Source organism: Pleurodeles waltl, chromosome 10 (genome assembly GCF_031143425.1).
Source record: "Pleurodeles waltl isolate 20211129_DDA chromosome 10, aPleWal1.hap1.20221129, whole genome shotgun sequence".
NCBI lineage: Eukaryota > Metazoa > Chordata > Amphibia > Caudata > Salamandridae > Pleurodeles > Pleurodeles waltl.
The window spans coordinates 962842395-962866431 of record NC_090449.1 but is presented as its reverse complement, the minus strand read 5'-3'; positions in this window follow the sequence as shown (position 1 = coordinate 962866431).

Sequence of the window (24037 nt, the reverse complement as noted above, 5' to 3'; positions counted from 1 at the left end):
AAAACCAAATATAAAATACATTTAACTTTACTTTACATACTATAAGCAAATCTGTATCTACATAAGAGATTACATCATTTTTAGCAGGCTAAGGGGCAGATTTAAGAATCCCTAGAGCCTCCTTGTACCACATTACCGTAAATTTCTTCTGCTAATGTGGCCCAGTGAGGCCAAAATCGCTGCACCAAATTTACAAAGTGGCACTGTGGAGAACAGGGCTGATTGCAGAGGCCTCCTAACTTTTTGCCCCCATTTTCCACTTTTTGCTGGTGTTTTCCTGACTCTGATGGTGCCCTGGGTACCGCTAACCAGTCCCAGGGCCTGTGCTCTGTGTAAAATCAGTATTCAAATTAGGCTAATTATAATTGGCTAAGTCAACCTACCTATAAGACCCTAGTATATGGTAGGGTATGGAGGTTTAGGGACCCCAGTATAGGTAGTGCCCCCATAGGTGCACTGCTGAGGTGCCCAGTGTCATTTTAAAGGCAGGCCTGCCTTGTTGGCTGCTTTTAAATTAATGTTATATGCAAATTCGACTTTGGAATTAAAAGTAGTTCCAAAGTCTTAAGCCACCTTATTTTTACATATAGGTCACCCCTAAGGTGTGCCCTATGTGCCCCTAGGGCTGGGTGTCATGTAATTATAAGCAGGGACCTTATAAAAATAGTTTTATAAGCCCTGGTGAGGTAAAACAGCCAAATTAGTTTTTCCCTCATTGTAGTGAATGGCCTCCATAGGCTTGAATGGGGAGACTTTATTTTAATTTTTAAAGTCCCCTTAAGTAACAGATATAGAAGTTTGGTATCAAATTAATTGTTATAATAAATCCCACAACTTCCAGTTGTTGGATTTAATATGACTTGTTCAGGTAAAGAGTTTTAAACTTTACCTGAAAAGTTGCAGTGTTTTTGCTGCTGTGCTCTGATTGGCCAGCCTCTGGCAGCCTGGCCAGGCTGCCTTGATGAGGTGTGAAGTGGCCTGGCTCCACACAAAGAGATGTGCCTGGGGGAGGAGGTCTCCCCTCAGCAGATGGTGAAGCAGGAAGGGGGAGGGCTGCCAAACTGGTCTTCAAAGGCAGAGAAGGACATTTGGAGCAACCCAGCAACACCCTCACATCCTACAAACCCAGACAATTAGGTGCCCCCTTGATTAGATTAGGAGAGGGCATGAGAGGGGTGTGTTTAGGATTTTTAGCCTCACCAGTGGGTGGGCTCAGCCAGATGTAACCTCCAAAAATCATTTTCAGCCATGATGGATTTTTGAGGAATGTTGCTCCCTGGGATTGATTTGTGCCACACTTCCCAGGAAGTGGTCATCACAGGGGGAAGGACCCTGCCCCTGATTGGAAAACCAGGACTCCCCTGTTTTTTTACCCAGGAACAAGGATAAAACTGGCAGACCTGCACTCACACCTCAGTTCCCTACCAGGAAGAACTACAGAAGAAGAAGGACTGCCCTGCTGGACCCCTGGCCTGCACCTGGACCCTGCACTCTGAAGGACTGCACCAGCTGCACACTTGGGCTTCACCACAAGAAGGACTTTGCCTGGCTTCAACTGGTTCAAGGAGGGACTCCCTGTTTGCTACAGGTGAAAAATTGCTAACCAGAGTCCCCTGAACCAACTCATGAAGAAACCAACCAGCTGACCACTGCCCAGTGGCCAAAAAGTAGTTTGCGCCAGGTGCATTCTGGGAGTTGTAGTCCACACCCCCAAGGAGCATCTCAGAGCTTCTGGAACCTTGGGGTGAGCTGTGGACCTCAAAAGAACCTTAAAAGAACATCTGGAAGAAGATCCAGAAGTTTGGAGAAGTCCGGAGAACTTTTGGAAAAAAGCTCCATAGAGGGACCAACCCGCTGCGGCAACTCTAGCCGGCTTGCCTCAACCACGACCCGGCCTGACTTGCAGGTTCGTCCCTGTGAAGAAAATCTCCAAAAGAGAGACTAAGGCGGTCATTCTGGCCGCGGCGGGCGGCGGTCGCCGCCCGCCATGCGGTCACCGCCAAATGCCCACTCCGCGGTCAGGAGACCGCGGATGCCATTCTGGCTTTCCCGCTGGGCCGGCGGGCGACCGCCAAAAGGCCGCCCGCCGGCCCAGCGGGAAAGACCCTGCAACAAGGAAGCCGGCTCCGAATGGAGCCGGCGGAGTTGCAGGGGTGTGACGGGTGCAGTGGCACCCGTCGCGATTTTCACTGTCTGCAAAGCCAGTGGCCAGTGGCATGGGCAGTGCAGGGGCCCCCAGGGGCCCCACGACACCCGTTCCCGCCATCCTGGTTCTGGCGGTGAAAACTGCCAGAAACAGGCTGGCGGGAAGGGGGTCGGAATCCCCATGGCGGCGCTGCAAGCAGCGCCGCCATGGACGATTCCCTGGGCCAGGGGAAAATTCCCCTTTTCTGACCGCAGCGGTACAGAATAGCCCTGGAAGCACCGCCAGCCTGTTGGCGGTGCTTCCGCTGACCTCCGCCCTGGCGGTCAGAGACCGCCAGGGTTGGAATGAGGGCCTAAGACTGAACGTAGGAAGTTGACCGGGACCTCCCAGCCAGCGTATCCGAGGAGGGCTCCAAGGACGTCGGATCAAGATCCAGGTTTGCCCCGGTCGAAGGAGTTTCACCTCAAAAAAATGACTAAGTCCGAAGGTAAAAATCTCCACCGAGGGCTCCCGTGACGCGTATCCGAAGAAGAGTTCCAGGAGGTCGGATTGGACAGGCAGGTTCGTCCCGCTGAAGAAAATATTCAGCAAAAACGACTAAGTCCTAAGGTAAACTTTTGACCAAGGTCTCCCGTGGTCTGTAGCCGAGCCGGGCTCCATCGCGGTCGGCCTTAAATTTTGACATTGCCCCGGTCGAGGTGCGAACAGATGACCAGATTGGCGTTTTTTTGTTTCTATGCGCTAAAAAGTAATAATTCTTTAAAAATTCACATCTCCGGTTGCCCTTATCCGATTTTATTCATTTTGGTGTCAGTTTAAAGATTACAAACAGTTTCCTGTGTTTTATTTAATTACTGTTTTGTGATATTTGAATGCTTAACACTCTGTCTCCCAAGTTAAGCCTTGTCGCTCGTTGCCAAGCTACAAAGGGTTGGGCTGGGTTTAATTTACTGAGACCTAACTGGACCTAAGTGGAGGTTAGTGGTCTGTTGCTAAGTGTAGGTACTTACCTGCCCCTACCAATAGCCCATTTTCCAACAGGCGCAATGTATGCATTGCACCACTTTGTGACCCTTTGCGCTACATTATGCCTGTGGCAGGCATAATGTATGCAAATGGGTCGTTCCCCCATAGGGGGGGCAAAAATGGCACAAAGAAATCTAAGTAAGCAGGCATTAAAAAGAGGCTTCCATTGGTTTCAATGGGCCTCTCTGTGCTTTGAAAGATTAGCGTCAGAATTTTTGACGCTAATCCTGTAAAGTGCAGAACTAACGTCAAACATTCTGACGCTAGTTCCCTAACTACCACCATGGTGTGTCATATATTAAATATGGCACACACCTGGTGGCATTAGGGGGCGCTAAGGGGCCCAAGAAAAGTGTTGCTGCAGTAGGTGCACCGTCACTTTTCATAAATATACCCCTAAGTGTCTATGAATTGGCATGTAAAGGGGTATATAAGTTGCTACATGGGTGGGTGACTGAGTGTGTGAGTGGTTGAGTTGATATGTGAGTGAGTGTATCAGTGTCTGTGTGGTATTGTCACTGGATGTGTAAGCAGCTGTATGGGTATCTGAGTTAATATGGGCAGCTGTGTTAGTGACTGTATGGGTGTGTAAACGGGTATGTAAGTGCCTCTTTGGATTGGTAACTGGCTGTGTTAGTGAGTGGTTGAGTGTGTGTCAGTGTGTACTACTGTCTCTGCTAGTTGTACATACATAACTGCTGTTTAGGTATGTGAGTGGATGTGCAGTTGCCACTCTTGCTGTGTGACTGGGTGTGTAACTCACTGTTTGCTTTGGTAAAAAGGTATATGAGTGGTTATATGTGACTGGGTGTATAACTGAGTGTATGTGTGTGCAAGTGCATGTTTACCCAACTGTCCGAGGGCTGGGTATATGAATCCTATTATAGGTGTGCAAGTGGGTGTGACAGTACCTCCATGGGTATGTGAATGACTATGTAAATGGATCAATAGCTCATTAAATGGATGTGTGAATGCTTTTATTGGTGTGTTTCTGAGTGTGGCAGTCACTGTCTGGCCATATGAGTGGTGGGAGTCTGCCTAGAAGCAGAGGCCGGGGCATTTGCCTACACCTATAAGCAACCAGTGCAGCAGGAGCCGCCTATGATGCACATTACATCTTTAATGCACCAGAAGGCACATAAGTGCCAGAGAGCTGACCCGCAGAGCGGCAGTCTGCATAGCGGCTGGGGGGCACTTGTCTACAGCAACCAGCTATCAGCAACCAGTGCACCAGGAGCCGCCTATGCTGCCCACACCACCTTAAATGCATCACAAGGTACATAAGTGCTGAAGAGCCATCCAGCAGCCTGGGAGTCTGCCTAGGGGCAGGTGGGGACATTTGCCTACACCTACCAGCAACCGGTAAGGCAGAAGCCACCTATGCCAACCACACCACCTCAAATGTGCCAGGACAGGTGGTGCATAAGTGCTGGAGAGCTGACCCACAGTGCAGGATGTGTGCAGAATGTGCCTGGCCCAAGGGCGGGCCAGTCTGCACCTAGGTTGGGGCAACTAAGGCCGGGCCAGGCCCTCCCTCTTGGTCCTTGGATTTGAGCTTCTTTTTATGGTAAGAACAACTGTGCATAGTACTATTTGCCATGGGGAAAAAAGCAAATACATAACTGCATTGATAATAAAATAAAATCTTCTAACACCACCAATGTGAACACTAAGGGACGGATTTAAGAAAAGTGGTGCTGCACGTAGTGCAGTGCCACTTTTCCTATGCCCCTTAGCAGCCCCCTTACGCCACAATGTGTGCGCCATTTCTAAGATACAGCACACCATGGTGGTAGTTAGGGAGCTAGCATCAGAATTTTTGATGCTAGTTTGGAGCTTTGAAGATTTAAAGTAGAAAATTTGACGCTAATTCTCCTAAGCCCATTGAGGCCCATTGTAAATAATGGTGTGCCCCCTTTCAATGCCTGCTCTGAGCAGGTGTTAAAAATACCCCCAAAAAGTTTGCAAAGAAATCTCTTAGATTTCTTTCCCCCATTTTTACGGCCCCCCCTAATTGGGGAATGCCCCTTTGCATACATTTTGCATGGCACAGGCATGATGTAGCGCAAAGGGTTACAAACTGGCACAGTGCATGCATTGCACCACTTTATAAATTTGGTGTGGCGATTTTGCCCTCGTTGGGCCACATGAGCGTAAAAATAATTACGCTAATGTAGCACAAGGCGGTACTGGGGGGCTCCTAAATCTGCCCCTAATTATCTTACTTATGCCATGTGCAGACTAAACAAGGAAATTGATAGTGCAGAAGTGAGACTCGTGGCCAACAAAAGCACTCTCTGGAATAATATTATATAAGTTAATGTTGAGTCTACCTCTCTGACCAATCAAAAAGTGGCTCAAATTGAGGGTAATATAGTAACTCTTGGCGTGAAGCCCAAAACAACACTTTTGCCGTCTTTATATATACCAAAGGCTTGGCAATAACGGAACTACCTGTTAGTGGTGATGATTTATCTCCACCTCCCCCCAAGAAAAAGAGAAGCAGACATATAGTGAAAACAGATACATTTACCTTGCCAAGGTCCACTAACATGAGGAAAGTGAAATCAGAATTAGAAGGAAATAGGATGATGCCACAGGATCTACCTGTTGCCCATGATCCCCCTGTTCCTAAACATTTGGAACTGCTACTAAAGAGGTACATAATAAATTAGATAATATTGAATTAAAATTATTGACTGAAACCAAGGAAATAAAAGAGAGCATGACCCTGATTGAAAAGTCTGTCACAAATGTTATGGATAAAAATAATCCAATTATTGCAGGACATGCAGCTCTGAACAGGAACCAACTATATCCTGATTCAACTCCCACAACCTTGCCCATAAATGCAGACTCCAAAGAAAAGGAGAAACTTGAAGCTGACAATAGAAATTACATGGTAATACAGAGGGAGCCTTCACATATTAAACCGTCCATTAATAACCGGGAAATATACCCTGAACAGAAGCACAGTTATGAGAACATGAACAGACCAATGGCCTCAATTGACAACCTACATTTGCCCCCAGATTCAACACACTATGTAATTGTTCTGAAGAATGTATCTAAATTAAGATCAGGTACATTGGAATTGTGGTCAGATTTACATGATAAGGTTGTACATTAGTTATCAAAGAATATATGCACACCAATTGTATTGTATTGGGATAGTAACATGGTAAGACGTGTCCAATGGGTGGGTCATTCCAGGAAATAAGAAGAGGGTGAATATATTTTAGTCAATTTCTATCATCTCTTGTTTGTTAAAACCCTCCTTACTGAGCTCCTCAAAAAGCATAGTAACAGCTCATTCACTGGGGGAAGAAATTATCACTTTACCCTTGGCCTTTTTCTATAAGCCAATAACTAGATCCAATGCACAACAGGGGGGCGGTATAAGAAAGTCAATTAAGAACCAAGTAGGACATGACAATTGGAAAGGTTTTAGTTGATTTGCTTCTCTTAGTGACTGTGAATATTTGGACTGACAATTGGGGTGTATGAATGAGGAGAGGGCACCTATTGTGAAAGAGGTAACACCATTAGAAGAAGGATTGATAACCACTCATGATGTATCCTCCTGTATAGGAGATAGGATTCCCTTAGACTGTATGGGTGAACGTTGTATACCACCAAATGGTGATTTAATCACATTTATGTCATGGAATGTGGCTGGGGTAAATATTAAGGGCCAGATGTACCAAACGTTTGCGACTCGCAAACGGGCCGATTCGCAATTTGCGACAGTGCAAAATCTGAAATGGGATGCAAAAAGCCCATTTCCGACTCGCTAAAAGCGATGGGACCCGTTTGCGAGTCGCATCCGTTGCGACCCCATTTTGCGACCCGCAAATTGCAAGTCGCAATTTGCGAGTCGCAAACCTTATGCAATTGCAACTTGCAAATTGCGACTAGTCGCAAAAAGCCCAGTTTGCATGTCCATTTACCACTAACTCAGAGCAGGTGGTAACCATTACCAAAGTATAAAAGGGGACCCAGAAGGCATCTGGGTTACTCAAGATGGCGGAGATATACCTGATAGCAGTGAGGAGGAGAGTCTACGCAGCCCAGCAGAGGAGGAGGAGGGGCCACAGACAGGAGAAGATATATAGAACCAGGCAGACTCTTTTTCAGCAAACTGAAGAGGAGATCTATGACAAATACCGCCTTAGCAGCGCAGCCATTCTAGAATTAATAGATTTACTGAAACCACAGCTAGAACACAAGACTCTGCGTGGCTGCGCCATCCCTACGCATGTGCAAGTACTATGCGCACTGCACCTCTTGGCCTCAGGGAGCTATCAGGGGGTCATTGCCGTGGCAGGTGGGGTATCCCAAAGTGCAGTGTCAAGGTTCCTCAGGGCATTCCTAGATGCCTTAGTCACGCACATGTCTCACTTCATATACTTACCAAGGAATGAGGCAGAAATGAACAGCACCAAGCTGGACTTTTACCGCATTGTCCACTTTCCTCATGTCATAGGGTGTGTAGATGGGACACACATTCAAATATGCCCCCCTGCTAATCTGGAACACATTTTCCGCAACAGGAAGTGTACCCACTCACTCAACATACAGGTTGTTTGTGATGCCCATTATGTCATCACGGACATCGTAGCTAAGTTTCCTGGCAGTACCCATGACTCATAAATTTTTAGGCATAGTGGGATACATCAACGCCTGGAACGTGGGGAATTTGGAGACGGTTACCTCCAAGGTAGAGCCACAGACACTTGCAGACATACACACAGGTCACTGTGCACGACAATCTGGACTTCCTAACCGTGTACTTTTGTGCCCAACAGGTGACAGTGCATATGCTCTCAGGCCTTGGATCATGACTCCGTTTTTAACACCCAGAAATGAATCTGAGAGGCAATACAACAGTGCGCATAAGAGGACCAGGAACCTGATCGAGCGCACCTTCGGACTGCTGAAGGCAAGATTCAGATGCCTCCACCGCAGTGGAGGCGCCCTCCAATACACCCCCATTACCGCTTTCAAAATTGTGGTCGCATGCGCCATCCTCCACAACATAGCCACCCGACGTGGGCTACCTCTCACCCCTGCAGACCCAGATCCTGATGATGAAGAGCAAGAACAACCACATCGCCATCATGGGGATAGGAGTCTAGCTAATCAAGGCAGACTGAGACAGGACCACATTGCAACGCAATATTTTGGACGGTACGTGTCAACTCCCACCATACTCACCTATTAACCATTTGTTAAGTGGAACAAAAATAACTGTTTTATTAATGTCATGAAGAAACTATATACAAGTTGAAATTGTCCATGGGCAAGAAGATGCCAACCAGTCATGTGGCACATTAACGCCATGTGCCACATGAATCTGTCCTGGCTGTTATCTATGATCTCCTGCCCCTCCTGCCAGCCTGGCTGGTCCCTGCTGTGTCCATGGTGCTGTGCCTACCACTCCTCAGCACCCTACTGTGAGTGGCAGAGACACTGCTCACTGTTGAGCCCTCCTCCCAGGTGTATTTGTTAACTTCCTGGCTGTGATGTCATCATCATGTGCCAGGAAGTGTTTCCAGGGTGTTCTGGTATGCTTTCTGGAGTGTTCTGCTGCATCTGCAAGCAATTTTGAAGGTATTCGCAATTTGCGACACCCACTCGCTAATTGCGAGTTCGTTTTTGCACACTCGCAAACAGCGACCTCGCAAACTGCGGACTCGCACACAGCGTTGCGAGTCCGGCTGCGAGTCGCAAAATCGGATGTTTTTTTTTCTGGCATTCCAATTTGCGACTCGCATTTTGCGAGTCGCATCAACTCGCAAAATGCGAGTCGCAATTTTTATTTTTGCTACATCTGGCCCTTAGATAGCAAATAATGAATGGCATACTAAATTAAATTCCTCACATATAATTTGCCTACAAGAAACATGGCACAAGGGTTTTTTTTCATATTGAAGGACATTCCTTGGTTGTCACTCCAGCCTCACCATCCCCCACTGGGAGAGCCAAAGGAGAGTTAGCCGTGTATTTTCAGTTAAAGGATACAATGGGAATAGTATTGATTAATCATTAGAACAATAGGGTTGATCTTTCTAAAAACAAGGCGGTTACCATGCTCCAGGAGGACCTAATGGGGTTTTTAGGTGATATTATAGCCCCCTATATTTTGATATGGGAAGGAGATTTTAATATTGCTGCATATTAAATGACTGCAGAGAAGGTCTGTGGACATACCGATGACTTGGGAAACGGCCAATCTCATTTTTCAAACGATTGCTATGGAGCTGCTTTGAATGAAATGATATTTAGGTATGACTTAGAACTGATGGAACAGGATGGTGACTTTGATAATGTTAAGATTCCAACATATCGGAGGGATACTCCTCGTCATCGATCATATATTCATCCCTAAGAATGGTTTATCTGTGTTTGATTCACTTTGGGTTGTAACCATTTTTTTAGTGACCACCAACTACTGTTTATAGAGTTTAACATAGGAACACCATACAAAACAGGTGAATGGTAAACTATGAATTTAGAAGTTGAAGGCCATAACGGAATCAGTTTAAGGTGGGTGGGCATAAATGAAGCTGACTTAATGCCAAAAAATATTAAAGGTAATAAAAAGGAAATTATAGCTTACACAGAATGGACTCAATCCATCTGGAAATCTGATTTGCCTTTTGTAAGCTCATTGTGGCCATATCAGGAAGCCTAAAATTGAGAACTAAACCCATAGGGGCAAAAAAGCTGGAGTGGTTTGATCATAATCGCTCATGAGCAAGACAAGAGCTTAAAAAAGCTCTACAAATCCACCTTAAAAATAAGGAAAAGGTTATCAATAAATGCTCTATATATAAGGAAATCCCAATTGTGGGAAAACGCATGGGAAAACCTAGAGCAAGCAGCTACATTAAGGGATGAACTTTCTTTAGGAAAACTGTAAATCAGCCATTCCTCAGAAATATAAATATTGCTGAAATTGTAATGCATGTTAAACCAGCTGACTGGCTTATCCACTATAGCTGGAGATTTAATCCAGATAATATGGCTTTCCCATATACAGAATTAAATTAGATCAGCAGCCCCCCGTTTGACCCTCATTACTTTGGTTGAAGTTGGGGTTACCATAGAGAAACGTGTGAAAGAGAAGGCACCTTGCCCAGCCCTGACAGCTCCCGCCAAGCAAAAGAATCATAACTCCACTCCCAGTGAGCGGGAGCATTAAAATTGCTTCTGCTTGCTCGGATCTGAGCTTTCATCTCTTTCCCTACCCACAGACGTGCAGCAAGGAAAGAGATGAAAAGATTTCTCCTGCATGCAGGGAGCTGCATTTTCATCAGTTCCCTGCTTGAGGGAGGAACACTGGCTCTCGCAGGAGGTAGTGAGCCAGCTGGGACCGCATGGGCCTTGGGGCTCCCCCACGGTCCCCATCTATAAATACTGGGTGCCTAGGGTGGGGCCAGGGGACCCATGAGGTGTTGGCCAGGCCATAGGGGATGGGTTCCCAGGGCCAAAATCAGCCTAGGAAGGGAGGGGCACATGCTCCCTCCAATTTTAGATTAAGTATTTACTCCATAGAGGTGGTGGTTGCTAGGGTCCGGGGGGGTCAGTGGGCCCCCCCTTATTTTTAATAAAAGTAGCAGCATGGCGGTCTTGCTTCCCAGGGGGTCAGCGCGTACTCCCCTTATATTTAATACATGTAGCCCTAAGGAGGTGGTGTCCCCGGGGCCTCGGGGTATCTGTGCAGCCCCCCTTAAATTTAATTAATGTAGCCCCAGGGAAGTGGTCAACCCTGGAGGCCAGGGGTCCACTCAGCCCCCCTTACATTTAATAAATGTAGAACCTGGGGGTTGGTGGTCTCGGAGACCGGGAGTTCTGTGCACCCCCCCCCTCCCTTATATTTCATAAATGTAGCCCCAGGAAAGTGGTGTCCCTGGGACCCGTGGGTCTGAGCAGTCCTCCCATATATTTATTAAAGGTAGCCCTCAGGATGTGGTGCAGCCCCCTAAATCTATATATTTAAGTGTTTATTTAAGTGTTGCCCACTTTGTGGTCCAAACCCCGTGTCAGGCATGCCCTTTGCTGTGTGTGGTGCAGGGCTTGGATCTTAAAGTGGGTTGACCCCAGGGCCTGCCTGCAGGCTGAAGGCCATGCATGACAGAGTTGGTGTGATTATAGGGGGTTGGCCACATGCTCTGCGGCCAACCCCCACTGTGCACAGCCAAAGGCCATGCATGGCACAGGGTTGCATGGTTATAGGGGGTTGACATGGTTTTAGGGGGTTGGCTTCAGGCCCTGCCTCTGCAGCCAACCCCCACAACTGACGGCCGGAGGCTGTGTGTGGTGTGGAGTTCATTGGTTATAGGGGGTAGGCCTCAGGGCCTGGTCGCAGGTCAGACCCTGTGGCCAACACCTGCCAGGCACAGCCAAAAGCTGTGCATGGTAGTGTTTGGATTAATGTAAAGTATGTTAAAAAAACATAGAAATTCACTTAAAAAGACAATGGTTACAGGGATGTTATAGTTCGGAAATAGAATTAAAAAAACATGGAAATTCACTTAAAAAAACAAAGGTTACAGGGACGTTATAGTTAGGCTCATATTTAAATGTACAAAACCTTAGAAATTTCAGATGTTATAGTTATAGTTATTTCAAGTAACAATGACTATAACTTGTGCCCTAAGGTAGCTATAGCTCATGCCCTCAGCATGCACTGTTAATTATACCCAATCTAACTACACTCATGACATCTTTTATAACACCATTGATAATGCCACTGTAACATTTGCAATCCATTTATTGATGACATGATGTGAGTACGAGTTATAGCTACCGTAGGGTATGAGTTATAGTTACTTGAAAAAACTCTAACTGTAACAGCTGAATTTATGTGGTTTTGTACATTTAAATATGAGTCTAACTATAATGTCCCTGCAACCTTTGGTTTTTTAAGTTTATATATATAAGCACTTTTGTGATTTGAAATAAAGGCATATTTCAGCGCTATACTGTTGAAATATGAGTGTTGTGTCACTTTCCTACTTCTGCACCATTGAATGAAGTTGGGGAAACTGTGGTAAAGGTTTCTTTATCATATATATTATATATATGTGATAAAAAAAACTTCTTTATATATACAAATAAAACAGGCTTTGTTCCAAGAACAAGCTTGTGATTCCTACCTTTGGTGATTCCCCCTTCATTAACTCCTGCTTTGCTGCATAAATGACATAGCATATACACAAAAAATTAGCAGGCAGGGACAAATCTATTCATTAATTAAACTAACCAATAAACTCACTTTTGGTTAATAGGGTCAATTACTTTCCCATATATATTTATTTATTTATTTACAGATAGCAATGTATACCTCATCATGAAAACATATATAAAGACATCAGCAGTTACACATCATATCAATAACTATTACATAAATTACACAACACAATTTACTTAAAACTAAGCACAACCAAAACATCAAAATGGGAAATGCACAACGGAATAACTCATAAAGGTCACTATTGCTCAATTCTCATTGTGATCCTGCCTTATAAAGATGACCAACGGGTTAGCACCCAGCTGAAAACACCTAGCAATTTTTTAAGGTATTTATGTAGTGCTTCTGAATTTTTAACCTCTCAATACATTACTTACAAGCCCTTGATCCCACAAGGCTAGTGTCGACGCGTTTCGGCCTCTAAACTCGTGGCCTCTTCAGGACAGTCGAAGGACACTGGCACCTCTACAAAAAGTAACACATATATATTAAATATTAAAAACCAGAAATTACACAGTATTAATTCTCTATCTTTCTCCAAATGTATAGAGTAACAAAGTCTGAATATCATGCTGTCAATAAAGTAATCAAAACTTAAAGCTATAATTATTCCAAAATGTTAATGAATATGAATAGTCTAAATTAAGTCTCTCCCAGTGCACTGTTTAAGTGAAACCAAAATAATACAACACCACCATGCATTTCAGTGTGGTGTTTATAAAATACCCCAAAGGGTAAAACCTATTCAGTGAAACCCCTAATAAAACCTACCTTTCTTTAATCAACGTAGTCACATATTGAATACAATCGTCAGGCCAAATTGCTTATTTGTCTATTAGTATTATCCTGACACTTCTGGTTTTACAGGGCGGTAATGGCACCATGCAGTCAAAAGCCCGTATCAACTGCCAAAAAAGAAATAGGGAATTTCTAAGTCTCAGTGACTGAACGTTCGATTACTCAGCCTACTTTTCATTGCTGCTATTACGCGCAATCTCATTCCACCAGCGCTTACTTTTCAGAAGTTCGCTTATTCTTTCATCACGCCGCATCCCGGTGTATGTCAATAACTTGCTCCTAACTTCGCGTGCGGTGAAGTAACGCGGAGAAACATACGTCCGCCATTTAAAAATATTGACTCGGCGTATGCTGGTCTACTGCTATTTCTCTTCAGCGTCTAACGCTGAGCGCCATATTGGGGGAACCGCGTCCATTCTTTATTATTATCTGAACTTCCTCCACGTATTGTATGACTAAATCACGGACTCTCTTTATGATTAAATATGTTTACAGCGCTGAACCTACCTACAGAATAAGGAGCCATTACCAGTAGTACCCAAACCACGTCTATCATCTAAAAACATTGTAAACAGCAACAGGTTGTAAGTTGTCACGCTAACAAGTGCAGCACAAAACTTATTTCCTATATATTTTTTCTCACATCAAGTCCATATTTAGTTATCTTCAACGGGGCTTCTTCATATCACCATCTTCTCATTGTTATTTTCACACATAACTTTGATTTAAATTTACGAATTTTGTGTGAGTGCCTGTGTCACTGGCTCTACGAGTCTCTGAGTGGGTGTGTGAGTGATTTTTTTATATGTAAGGGGTGTATGAGTATGTGAGTGGGTATGTGAGTGGGAGTGCAAGTAGCTTCATGGATGTATGAATGGTTGTATGGGTTTGTGACTGCATATGTGATTGATTGCGTGGGTGTGTGAGTGGGTGTATGAGTGATTTTGTGGGTTTGTGAGTGGGTGTGTCAGTGGCTGGATGGGTGTGTGAAAGGCTGGATAGGTATGTGAGTGGCTGTGTGAGTATGTGATTGGCTGTTTAAAAGACTGTATGGATGTGTCAATGGGTGTGTGAGTGACCATGTGGGTCTGTGAGTAGCTGTTTGAGTGGCTTCATGGATGTGAGAGTGGGTGTGAAAGTTGTGTGGATCTGTGACAGGGTGTATGAGTGAACAAGTGGTCATGTAGTTGAGGGTGTGACTGGCTGTAAAGGCATGTGAGAGGTTGTGTGGATCTGTGACTACATATGTGATTGATTGTGTGGGTCAGTTAGTGGGTGTATGAGTAGATTTGTTAGTCTGTGAGTGGGTGTGTCAGTGACAGTGTCGCGTAGGTTCTCATTATTCTAATGAGACTACTGGATTTTGAGCAGCAGAATCGCCCACAGTGTGAGAGACCCACTGCCGGTGACACCTGTCACTCCAATCTGGGTTTTACTCTGGCTAACTAGCAGTGCCTCATCTCTACCAAAAGATAGGGATGACAGGGCAGCTGAGAGCATTACATACTTGGCTTCTCAGGGAAGTCGTGGTCTCTCAGGTCTCATCCGTATCTCTCATTTACAATTCGGTCTCATATATGAATGACAAACAGAGGCAGTATACGTTTCAATATGGAGTTGAATAAAATGACTGCATCTCAGATAGCAAAGCGTGAGCTGCAATTACCAGGACGACACAACATGACAGTATTAAAATTGTGACGAGAAGAGTGAAGCATAAAAACAATGCTATCATATTGTCACTAGAATCGATGGACTAGCTCCTACCTAGGCTATGATAGAGCACAGCATGTTGAGCTCTAATTCTGCCCTTCAGGTTCCCCAGGGAAGACATCAACCCCCATACCTGAGCAAAGGCCTGCAGTCTGCGTTAGCTTCTGTAGCAAAGCATTTGGCAATCAGCATACAGTTGTGGTTCTCTGGCTGGAATCTCCCTCTAACATGTAAGGGACAAGGAAGTGTTTTTATAACAACACAACTGATGTTCTGAGAAAATGTCCCTACGTAAGGATGTGTATTTTCTACGAATGTTGGAGACTAAACTTCTACCACGTTCACCGGCAATGTACTGTGCTGTAGCCTTGGAAGAAGGCTGGGTGTGTGAGTAGCTGTGTGGGTCTGTGAGTGAGTATGTGAGTGGGTGTGTGAGTGTGTGTGAGTAAATGTGTGTATGAGAGTGTGTGTGTTTGTGTGTGTGAGTAGATGTGTGTAACAGAGTTACCCGGCATCTAGATGACATCACAAGAATAACTAAGTACCCTGGGGGGCACTCCTCAAAGTGAATGGAACTGGATTGCACACATGAACCCCGATATCTGGGGTAGGAGAGTGACGCAAGAGGAAGCAAAAAGTGAGGACAAGGTGAATACAAGGAGGACGGAAAAGCGAAACCAGGTGTCATCGGGTGAGGAAACGAGCGAGAGAAGGCAGAAGAACCGAGATGCAGGAGAAGGCAGCATGCATAATGAAGAAAGTGAAAACGAAGCGGTCATCCCAACTAGAGAGAGAGCAACCACGAAAGGAAACGAGAGAACCCACCACGTCCCAGAGGGACATGGTTTATGCAGGTACGTGCCTGCATACATACTCCTATGAAGTATTTGTGGAAGTGGGGAGGAGGGGAGGACAGACCGAGGGAGGGAGAAGTGGAAGCTTAAGGTTGGATAAAAAGGAGAAGTTTTTCCTATAACGCTGGGTACCATCGTTACAGGGCTGCACATTTTTCACCTACACAATTTTATGATATTTCACCAACTTAAATGAAGAAATAATCGCACAAGACTTGAGCACTATCCTTCACTAAATCTGAAATGAGATTTTTATATGCACGGGCTTTTTCCCTCTCCACTTAACTCTTCTCTTGGCAGTCTTTCTTTTCCTCTTTCTCCCAACTACTCTGACAACAAAAGGAGATAAACAAGAAATCCCGGTCCACTTACCTTTTCTTTTCTATCTGTTCCCTGTTCTCTCTTCAATCCGGCCTGTGGTGATGAGATTCCTGGAAGAAACCTAAAAGGAGAAAAGAGAAAGAATAATGGAAAGAAAGTCACGGATAAGAACAGAAAAGTAGAAGACAACAGGATGAAACAGAGAAGAACAACTAAGCAAGAACCTGATGAATTAAGACTCAAATCCGCAAATAGAAACAAAATAAATAATAATATCCTTATATTATAAATAGTGTTTGAATCAAAAAAAATGTATATATACACCCTGATTCAACACCTAAGAACAACCTACTACATTGGTGTCAGAAGCGGGATATTAGAAGTTCTTTGGGACAATAACAACTGGAAGGATGGAGGGAAAGCCCTCATTAGAAGACATGATCCAACAACTGGCTGAAGGACAATGGTACTTACAATTGGTTTGGGAGGAACAACAATGAGAAGCCCGGAATGACGGTGAAACACCCCAAAATCTCTTAAAGAGTGAAGCCACTATAATAGCTAATAATCAATTGTTACACAAAATAACGCTTCAGAAGTTAACAGACACCATCGTTACCAGTCGTGTCCATCCCAATGTCCCAAGTTCTGTATTCCAAAAGTTCCAAGAAGGAGAGGATTCTAATGCCTTTTTTAGAAACTTTCAAAGAGTGGACACCTCAGCCAATTGGCCCCAGGATAGGTGGGGACAATACATCTCTCCTTTACTGACTGGAACATTACAGGCCGCCTACCAGGTCGTAAATCCTGGAGGTACCACACCGTTTCCGGAGATAAAGAAGGCTATTTTGGAAAGGGTCGGATTCGATACAGAATATTACCATATAAAATTTAGGAAGACAAAAGGGATTCCTCTGGAAAATCCTCAAGCCCTATATTATAGAATATAAGATATGGGATTAAAGTGTTTAAGCCCCATAGGTATGGACAGAGACGAAGTGACACGGATCATATTATTAGAGCAGATGTTTAGATGCCCTACCCCCACAAACACATAACTGGATCAAACAACATCCTAATGCTGACGCAACCACAGCTATAGAGCTAGCGTGTGCATTTCATCGAGCCCCTAAATTTTTTATGGGAAACCAAAAAGGACATATTAGTAAATAGGAAAGCCACTCTGGTGTGGTTGATGCAGGATGTAGTCAGTCAGTGATTCAGGCAAACTTAGTACCAAAGGACTTAATAAAGGTGAATTAATGTGTCTCCATCTGATGTATCCATAAAGACATGTGACAATATCCAATGGCAGAGATTACCATTGAATGGAGAGGACAAAAAGAACTGCTTATGATTGGATTGATACAACATTTGGTTGAAGAAGTAATCATAGGCACTGACTATGTCAATTTTCCTGACCTATTAGACAATGTGCGGGACAGTCAGAAAATAGACTCCCGGTTAAAAAAAAAACTCAATTTGCCCACAATCCTATCAGCCTGGGTAAGAACAAAACAATATTAAGTAGAAGCGAGAAAAGAGAATTAAAGAAATCTTTCCACCTGACTAACTCGTCTGATTCACTCCATGTAACCCTGACAGAAAAACCTATTCTGGTGACCTTACCACCTTTCCCGATTAGTCAAAGAGAAGACTCCACATTACACCATGATTGGACATCCACAGTTATGGAAAAAAAACGGGACAGGTGGGTCCATATTTTCTCGTTCAGACGGGTTTACTATATAGGCCGATACAACATAACAACCAGGAAAAGACCCAGCAAGTGATACCACATCCATATCGCACCCAGGCACTACATTTAGCACATAGCTTACTGCGGGGTCGACATTTTGGAAGAGAGAAAACAGAGGAGTACATGTTACATCGGTTTTATTGGCCTGGGATATTTTCAGATATTCACAGGTTTTATGCTTAGTGTCCGAAATGTCAGGTCATCAATCCAGGAGCAGTAAAAAAAGCTCCCCTTTTTACCTTGCCTGTTATTGACATTCCCTTTTCTAGGGTCGGTATGGATTTAGTCGGACCCTTAACTCCTTCCTTTAGAGGCCATATGTATATTCTGGTCTTAGACGATTATGCAACACGATATCCTGAATCTATCCCTCTCACTAGTATGACTACTAAAAGTGCCATGATAGGGTACTTTTCCCGGGTAGGTTTTCCAAGAGAATTACTCACTGATCAGGGAATGCCATTTATGTCCTGATTAATGGTTCAAATATGTCAGATACTAGGGGTAAAACAAATTTGCACCTCAGTCTATCACCCACAGACAGACGGTTTGGTGGAGAGACATAATTACACCCTTAAGATCTTATTAAAAAAAGACAATATCAGACTCTGGTAAAGACTGGGATAAAAAGTTACCCTTAGTATTATATGCCATCCGGACCCATGTACAAGCCTCAACTGGACATAGTTCATTCGAATTGGTATTCGGATGCCAACTGAGGACATTGCTAGATATGGCTGCAGAAACATGGGAAGAAAAAGAAACTGAAGATAAGGACATTCTTGAATACACACAACAGCTAAAAGATCAGGTCCATTTAGTATGGGAGGATGTAAGAGTTCATTTGGAGGGGGCCCAAGAAAGGCGAAGAAAATATTATAATAGAGGCTCTACCCTGAGCCAATTGCAAACAGGAGATAACATATTGGTATTGTTACCGAGTTCAGAAAACAAGTTATTTGCCAAGTAGCAGGGACCATATAAAATAATAGAGAAAGTGAATCCTGTTACTTACAGAATACTCATATCCAAAAACGCCCAGGAAGACAGAAATATATCACATTAACTTACTAAAAACATTGGGAAGAGACAGACAGTCCCCCTTCTACAATAAATATTGGGTTCTTGGTAAACAAAGCAAAACCCCTGGAAATCAATCTATGTCCACAATCCGAAGAGTTGAATGATTGTTTTCCTTCTATTAATCCAGACCTTTCAGGAGAACAGCAAACCCAATTATGGAAGATATCATACAAACATCAGAAACTGTTTTGTTTGATTCCTGGAAAAACTCCTTTAGTTCAGCATGCTCTAAAAACTCAAGAGAATAAAGTTATCCGTCTTCGACCATATTTGAATTCCCAAGGCACGTAAGAAGGTAGTAGAACGAGAAGTCCAAAACATGTTAAAGATGGGTATAATAGAGCCCTCCATAAGTCCATGGTGTTCCCCAGTTGTTTTAGTCCCAAAACCAAATGGATCTGTGCGTTTTTGTATTGACTTCCGACAAATGAATAATATTTCCCAGTTTGACACATATACAATGTCCAGAGTGGATGAACTACTCAAACAACTAGGGAGAGCGCAATATATGTCCACCTTGGATCTCACAAAAGGACACAGGCAAATCTCCTTGAATCCCCAAAATAAAGAGAAAACAGCCTTATCCACCCCATCAGGGTTATACCAGTTCACTGTACTACCTTTCAGTCTACATGGGGCTCCTGCTACTTTCCAGAAGTTAATGGATAGGTTGTTACGTGCTCATGTAGGATATGCTGCTGCATATCTCGATGACATAGTTATATATGGTGAAACCTGGGAAGATGAACTACTACATCTTTCTAAAGTGTTCCATACGCTAACTGAAGCAGGGTTAACCGCTAGTCCTGAGAAGTGCAATCTGGCACACAATGCTATTGCATATCTACGATACCACATAGGGAAAAGGCAAATATGACCACAGTTTCACAAAGTTGAGGCTATCCTTCACATTACTCCTCCTACAACCAGGAAAGAAGTGAGGTCATTTTTAGGATTGGTAAGATATTACCGTAGTTTTATCCCTAACTATTCCACTATTGCAGCCCCCTTGACTGATCTCTTAAAGAAGGGCCAACCCTCCAAAATCAAGGATTTGAATCCAAAACAACTCAGTAGCTATGAGACACTTAAACAGATTTTGACAACAGAACCAGTTTTACGTTGTCCAGACTTTACAAAAATGTTTTATTTACAAACAGACACATCTGACGTGGGTATAGGGGAAGTCTTATCACAGAAAAACGAACATGAAATAAGTCACCCCATTTCTTTCATAAGCAGCAAATTGCTACCACAAGAACACTGTTACCCCGTGATTGAGAGAGAATGGTTAGCGATTAAATGGGCAGTCAAAAGCCTGCAATATTATCTACTGGGTTATCAATTTGTCTTATATACTGATCATGCTCCTCTCACTTGGCTGGCCTGGAATAAAAATACTAATTCTAGAATATTAAGGTGGTTCATGGAGCTCCAACCTTTTATGTTTCAGATCCAACACTTTCCGGGCAGTCAGTTACAACCTGCAGATTATTTTTCTAGATATCCAGAAGAAACAGGCCTTGATCAGCTCTTTACAAGGGGGAGTGTATGTAACAGAGTTACCTGGCATCTAGACGACATCACGAGTGGGGAGCCGATAACTAAGTACTCTGGGGGGCACTCCGGAAAGTGAAAGGAACTGGATTGCACACGCAAACCAGGATATCTGGGGTAGGAGAGCGATGCAAGAGGAAGCAAAAAGGGAGGACGAGGTGCATGCAAGGAGGACAGAAGAACGAAACCAGGTGTCATTGGGTGAGGAAATGAGTGAGAGAAAGCTGAAGAAATGAGATGCAGGAGAAGGCGGCGCGCACAACGAAGAAAGTGAAAAAGCGGTCATCCCAACGAGAGAGCAACCACTAAAGGAAAAGAGAGAACCCGCCATGTCCCAGGAGGGACGTGGCTCATGGAGGTACGTGCCTGCATACATAATCCTACATAGTGTTTGTGGAAGTGGGGAGGAGGGGAGGACAGACCGAGGGAGGGAGAAGAGGAAGCTTAAGGTTGGATAAAAAGGGGAAGTTTTCCTACAACGCTGGGTACCATCGTTACAGGGCTGCACATTTTTCACCTATACAAGTTTATGATATCTCACCAACTTGAATGAAGAAACAGCCGCACAAGACTTGAGCACTATCCTCACCTAAATCTGAAAGGAGATTTTTATGTGCACAGGCTTTTTCCCTCTCCACTTAACTCATCTTTTCCAGGTCTTTCTTTTCCTCTTTCCTCTTCAACAACAGGAGATAAACAAGAAATCACGGTCCACTTACCTTTTCTTCTCAATCTGTTCCCTGTTCTTTCTTGAATCCGGCCTGTGGTGAAAACTACTTCCGATGAGATTCCTGGGGAGAAACCTAGAAGGAGAAAAGAGAAAGAATAATGTAAAGAAAGTCACGGATAAGAACAGAAAGAGTAGAAGACAACAGGAAGAAACAGAGATTAACAACTAAGCAAGAACTTGATGAATTAAGGCTGCAATCCGCAAGTAGAAACAAAATAAATAATAATATCCTTATATTATAAATGGTGTTCAAATCCATTTTCTTTATATATACGCCCTGATTCAACACCTAAGAACAACCCACTACAGTGTGTCATGCAACTGTGATAGCTAAGCTATGCGTTAACGCTATGTCTAAATACTGCATGAAAAACTGCTATAATTATCATGGGACACTTTTGTGTCTGTTTACATGAGCAACGTGAGCACTGAGAACATGGAACACTGTTTGTGTATTTTTTGGACAGGGAAAGAAATACTAACTTGGGACACTGTTTGTGACTGCTTTCCTGGGCAAAGTGAGAACTAAGAAAATGACACTAAACTTTAAAACATTTAAGCAAGTGATGGTTACTCTGTATGCACTTGTATTTATGAATCCCTGATACTAGGTGATGGAAAGGCTGTGTTACACATCCTGACCGAACACACAGGTTTGTTTCTTGTTTTGTTGCTGTTTTGTTTTACTTTCCTGTTTACAAACTTTGACTTGTGTGCTTTCGACATTCGATAAGAGCAAGCCCCTGTGCTGTCTTGCAAAACTATTCACATCAGGACCACCATCTTGAAAATAGCACTGCCTACAAATAGGGGCCAAGCCCGAAGTCAGACACTTGCAATAGAGTGTCCACGGAAGCACCATTCAGAGTCTAATAATCTGTAATTGTCTGAATCAGAGTAAGACATATAAATCTTAAATAAAAAGAACTGTTTTCTGATCTGCATATGTTCTTGTATAAAAGAAAGCCTTCAATGGGCTTTACATTGGGGTTAGTGCACATTGCTCAAAACATTACTGAAACAAAGAACCATAGAACCTAGTACCATCCTCTGAAAAAAGAATGCTTTGGGTAAATGACAAAATGAAAATGAACTCCATGTGTGGGACACATTGATTTCTCAGAGATTTCCTTCAAAACTTAAGCCACATTTTTGAAGTAATGTGACTTGAGATATATGCAAGGTAATACTGTCTAGACTGCTATTGTTGGCAGAGAGAATGAACATTGTTTAGAGTCATTGCTTTTGCATACAGTAGTGAACACAAGAATGGATAATGAATCAATTCTTAAAAGTCTTTATATTAAAAGCAATCAATTGTTTTTGTGAACCTTTATTGAAATACATGCACCACTTTTAGTTAGGCCTTTAATACCGATGAGAACATACATAATATGAGCATATATTAGTGGGTTATAGAAGTGATTGTGCTAATCACAGATCTCATCTCATTCCAGGTCTCCCTCTCTGCGGTACCCTCTCTAGAACCCTTCCCCTAGTCTAGCCACTTTGATCCTCTGGTTCAAAACTACTGGAGTTGGTGCTGCTGGAAGGTGAAGATCTGAGGGTACTACTCCCCAGGAAAAACGAGCTTGTCATTGTGTGAGTGGTTGTGTGGGTCTGTGAGTGGGTGTGTGAGTGTCTGTATATGTGAGAGTGTCTGTATGGGTGTGTGAGTGGCTTTATGGGTGTTGGATTGGGTGAGTGAGTGGCTGTGTGGGTGTGTGAGTGGCTGTGTGATTGGCTGTATTGATGTGTCATGGGTGTATGAGTTGCTATTTGGATGTGTGAGTGGTTATTTGAGTGGCTGTGTAGATGTGTGAGTTGGTGCAAGAGTGGTTGTGTGAGGGCTTGAGTGAGTATGTGAGTGAGCGGTTCTGTGAGTGGGTGTATGTGTTTTTTTTTATTGGGCTCAGGATCTTCAGAGTTACAGGGAGGGCCATGCTGAGCACCACAGTAGATCCTCGAGAGTGTGTTTTTTTAATCTCAAATTCATCCCCTTGAGGGATCCTTTACAGACCCCTCCATCCTACCCTTGGGGTCAAGTACTTCTAGCTTGACCCCCTCATTCAACTTAATATGTTATTGCTGCTCCCCGGGGCTGAGTCCTGATGTAGAAATTTGTGGCCGCAATTCTATTCAAAAACACCATTTGTGCCATGTTGGGTGAATTGATAACAGACATTAAGGGGAGGTGGTAGATAATAAATGATACCATTTTTAGTATTTGGTTGGTGTTGGTGGGCTATTATAGTCCAAACATAGACAACCCAGCCCAGTTACAAGCCCTACATAACCAGCTATTGGAGATAAAGGCCCTCATTATGAACACAGCGGTTTTCACCGCCATGTTCATGCTGGTGGTCTTTCCATTGACCGCCAGCCCCCTAGAACCTCGCCGGCTGTATTATAAACATTCTGCTGGGCCGGCGGGCGGAAACATTGCATCCGCCCGCTGGCCTAGCAGAATGCCAGGCCGGAGCATTGCCGACAGCTCCACATGGAGCCGCCGTCAATGCCTCTGTGTGGCGGGTGCAACTGCACCCATCGCGCAGATCACTGTCCGTAAATTGGGCAGTGACCTGCGCGATGGGGCACTGCCAAACACCCCTGCCGCCAGCCTTTTGCTGGCAGGGAAACCCGCTAGGGAAAGGCTGGAGGAAATGGGATCATTATCCAAGGGGCAGACGGATAATGATGCTGTCCACCGCCAGGCATCCACCGCCAGGTTGGCTGTCGGAGGCAGCCTGGCGGTGGAGGAGTGCCGCCTATGGCTGCCCTCCCTGTCTTC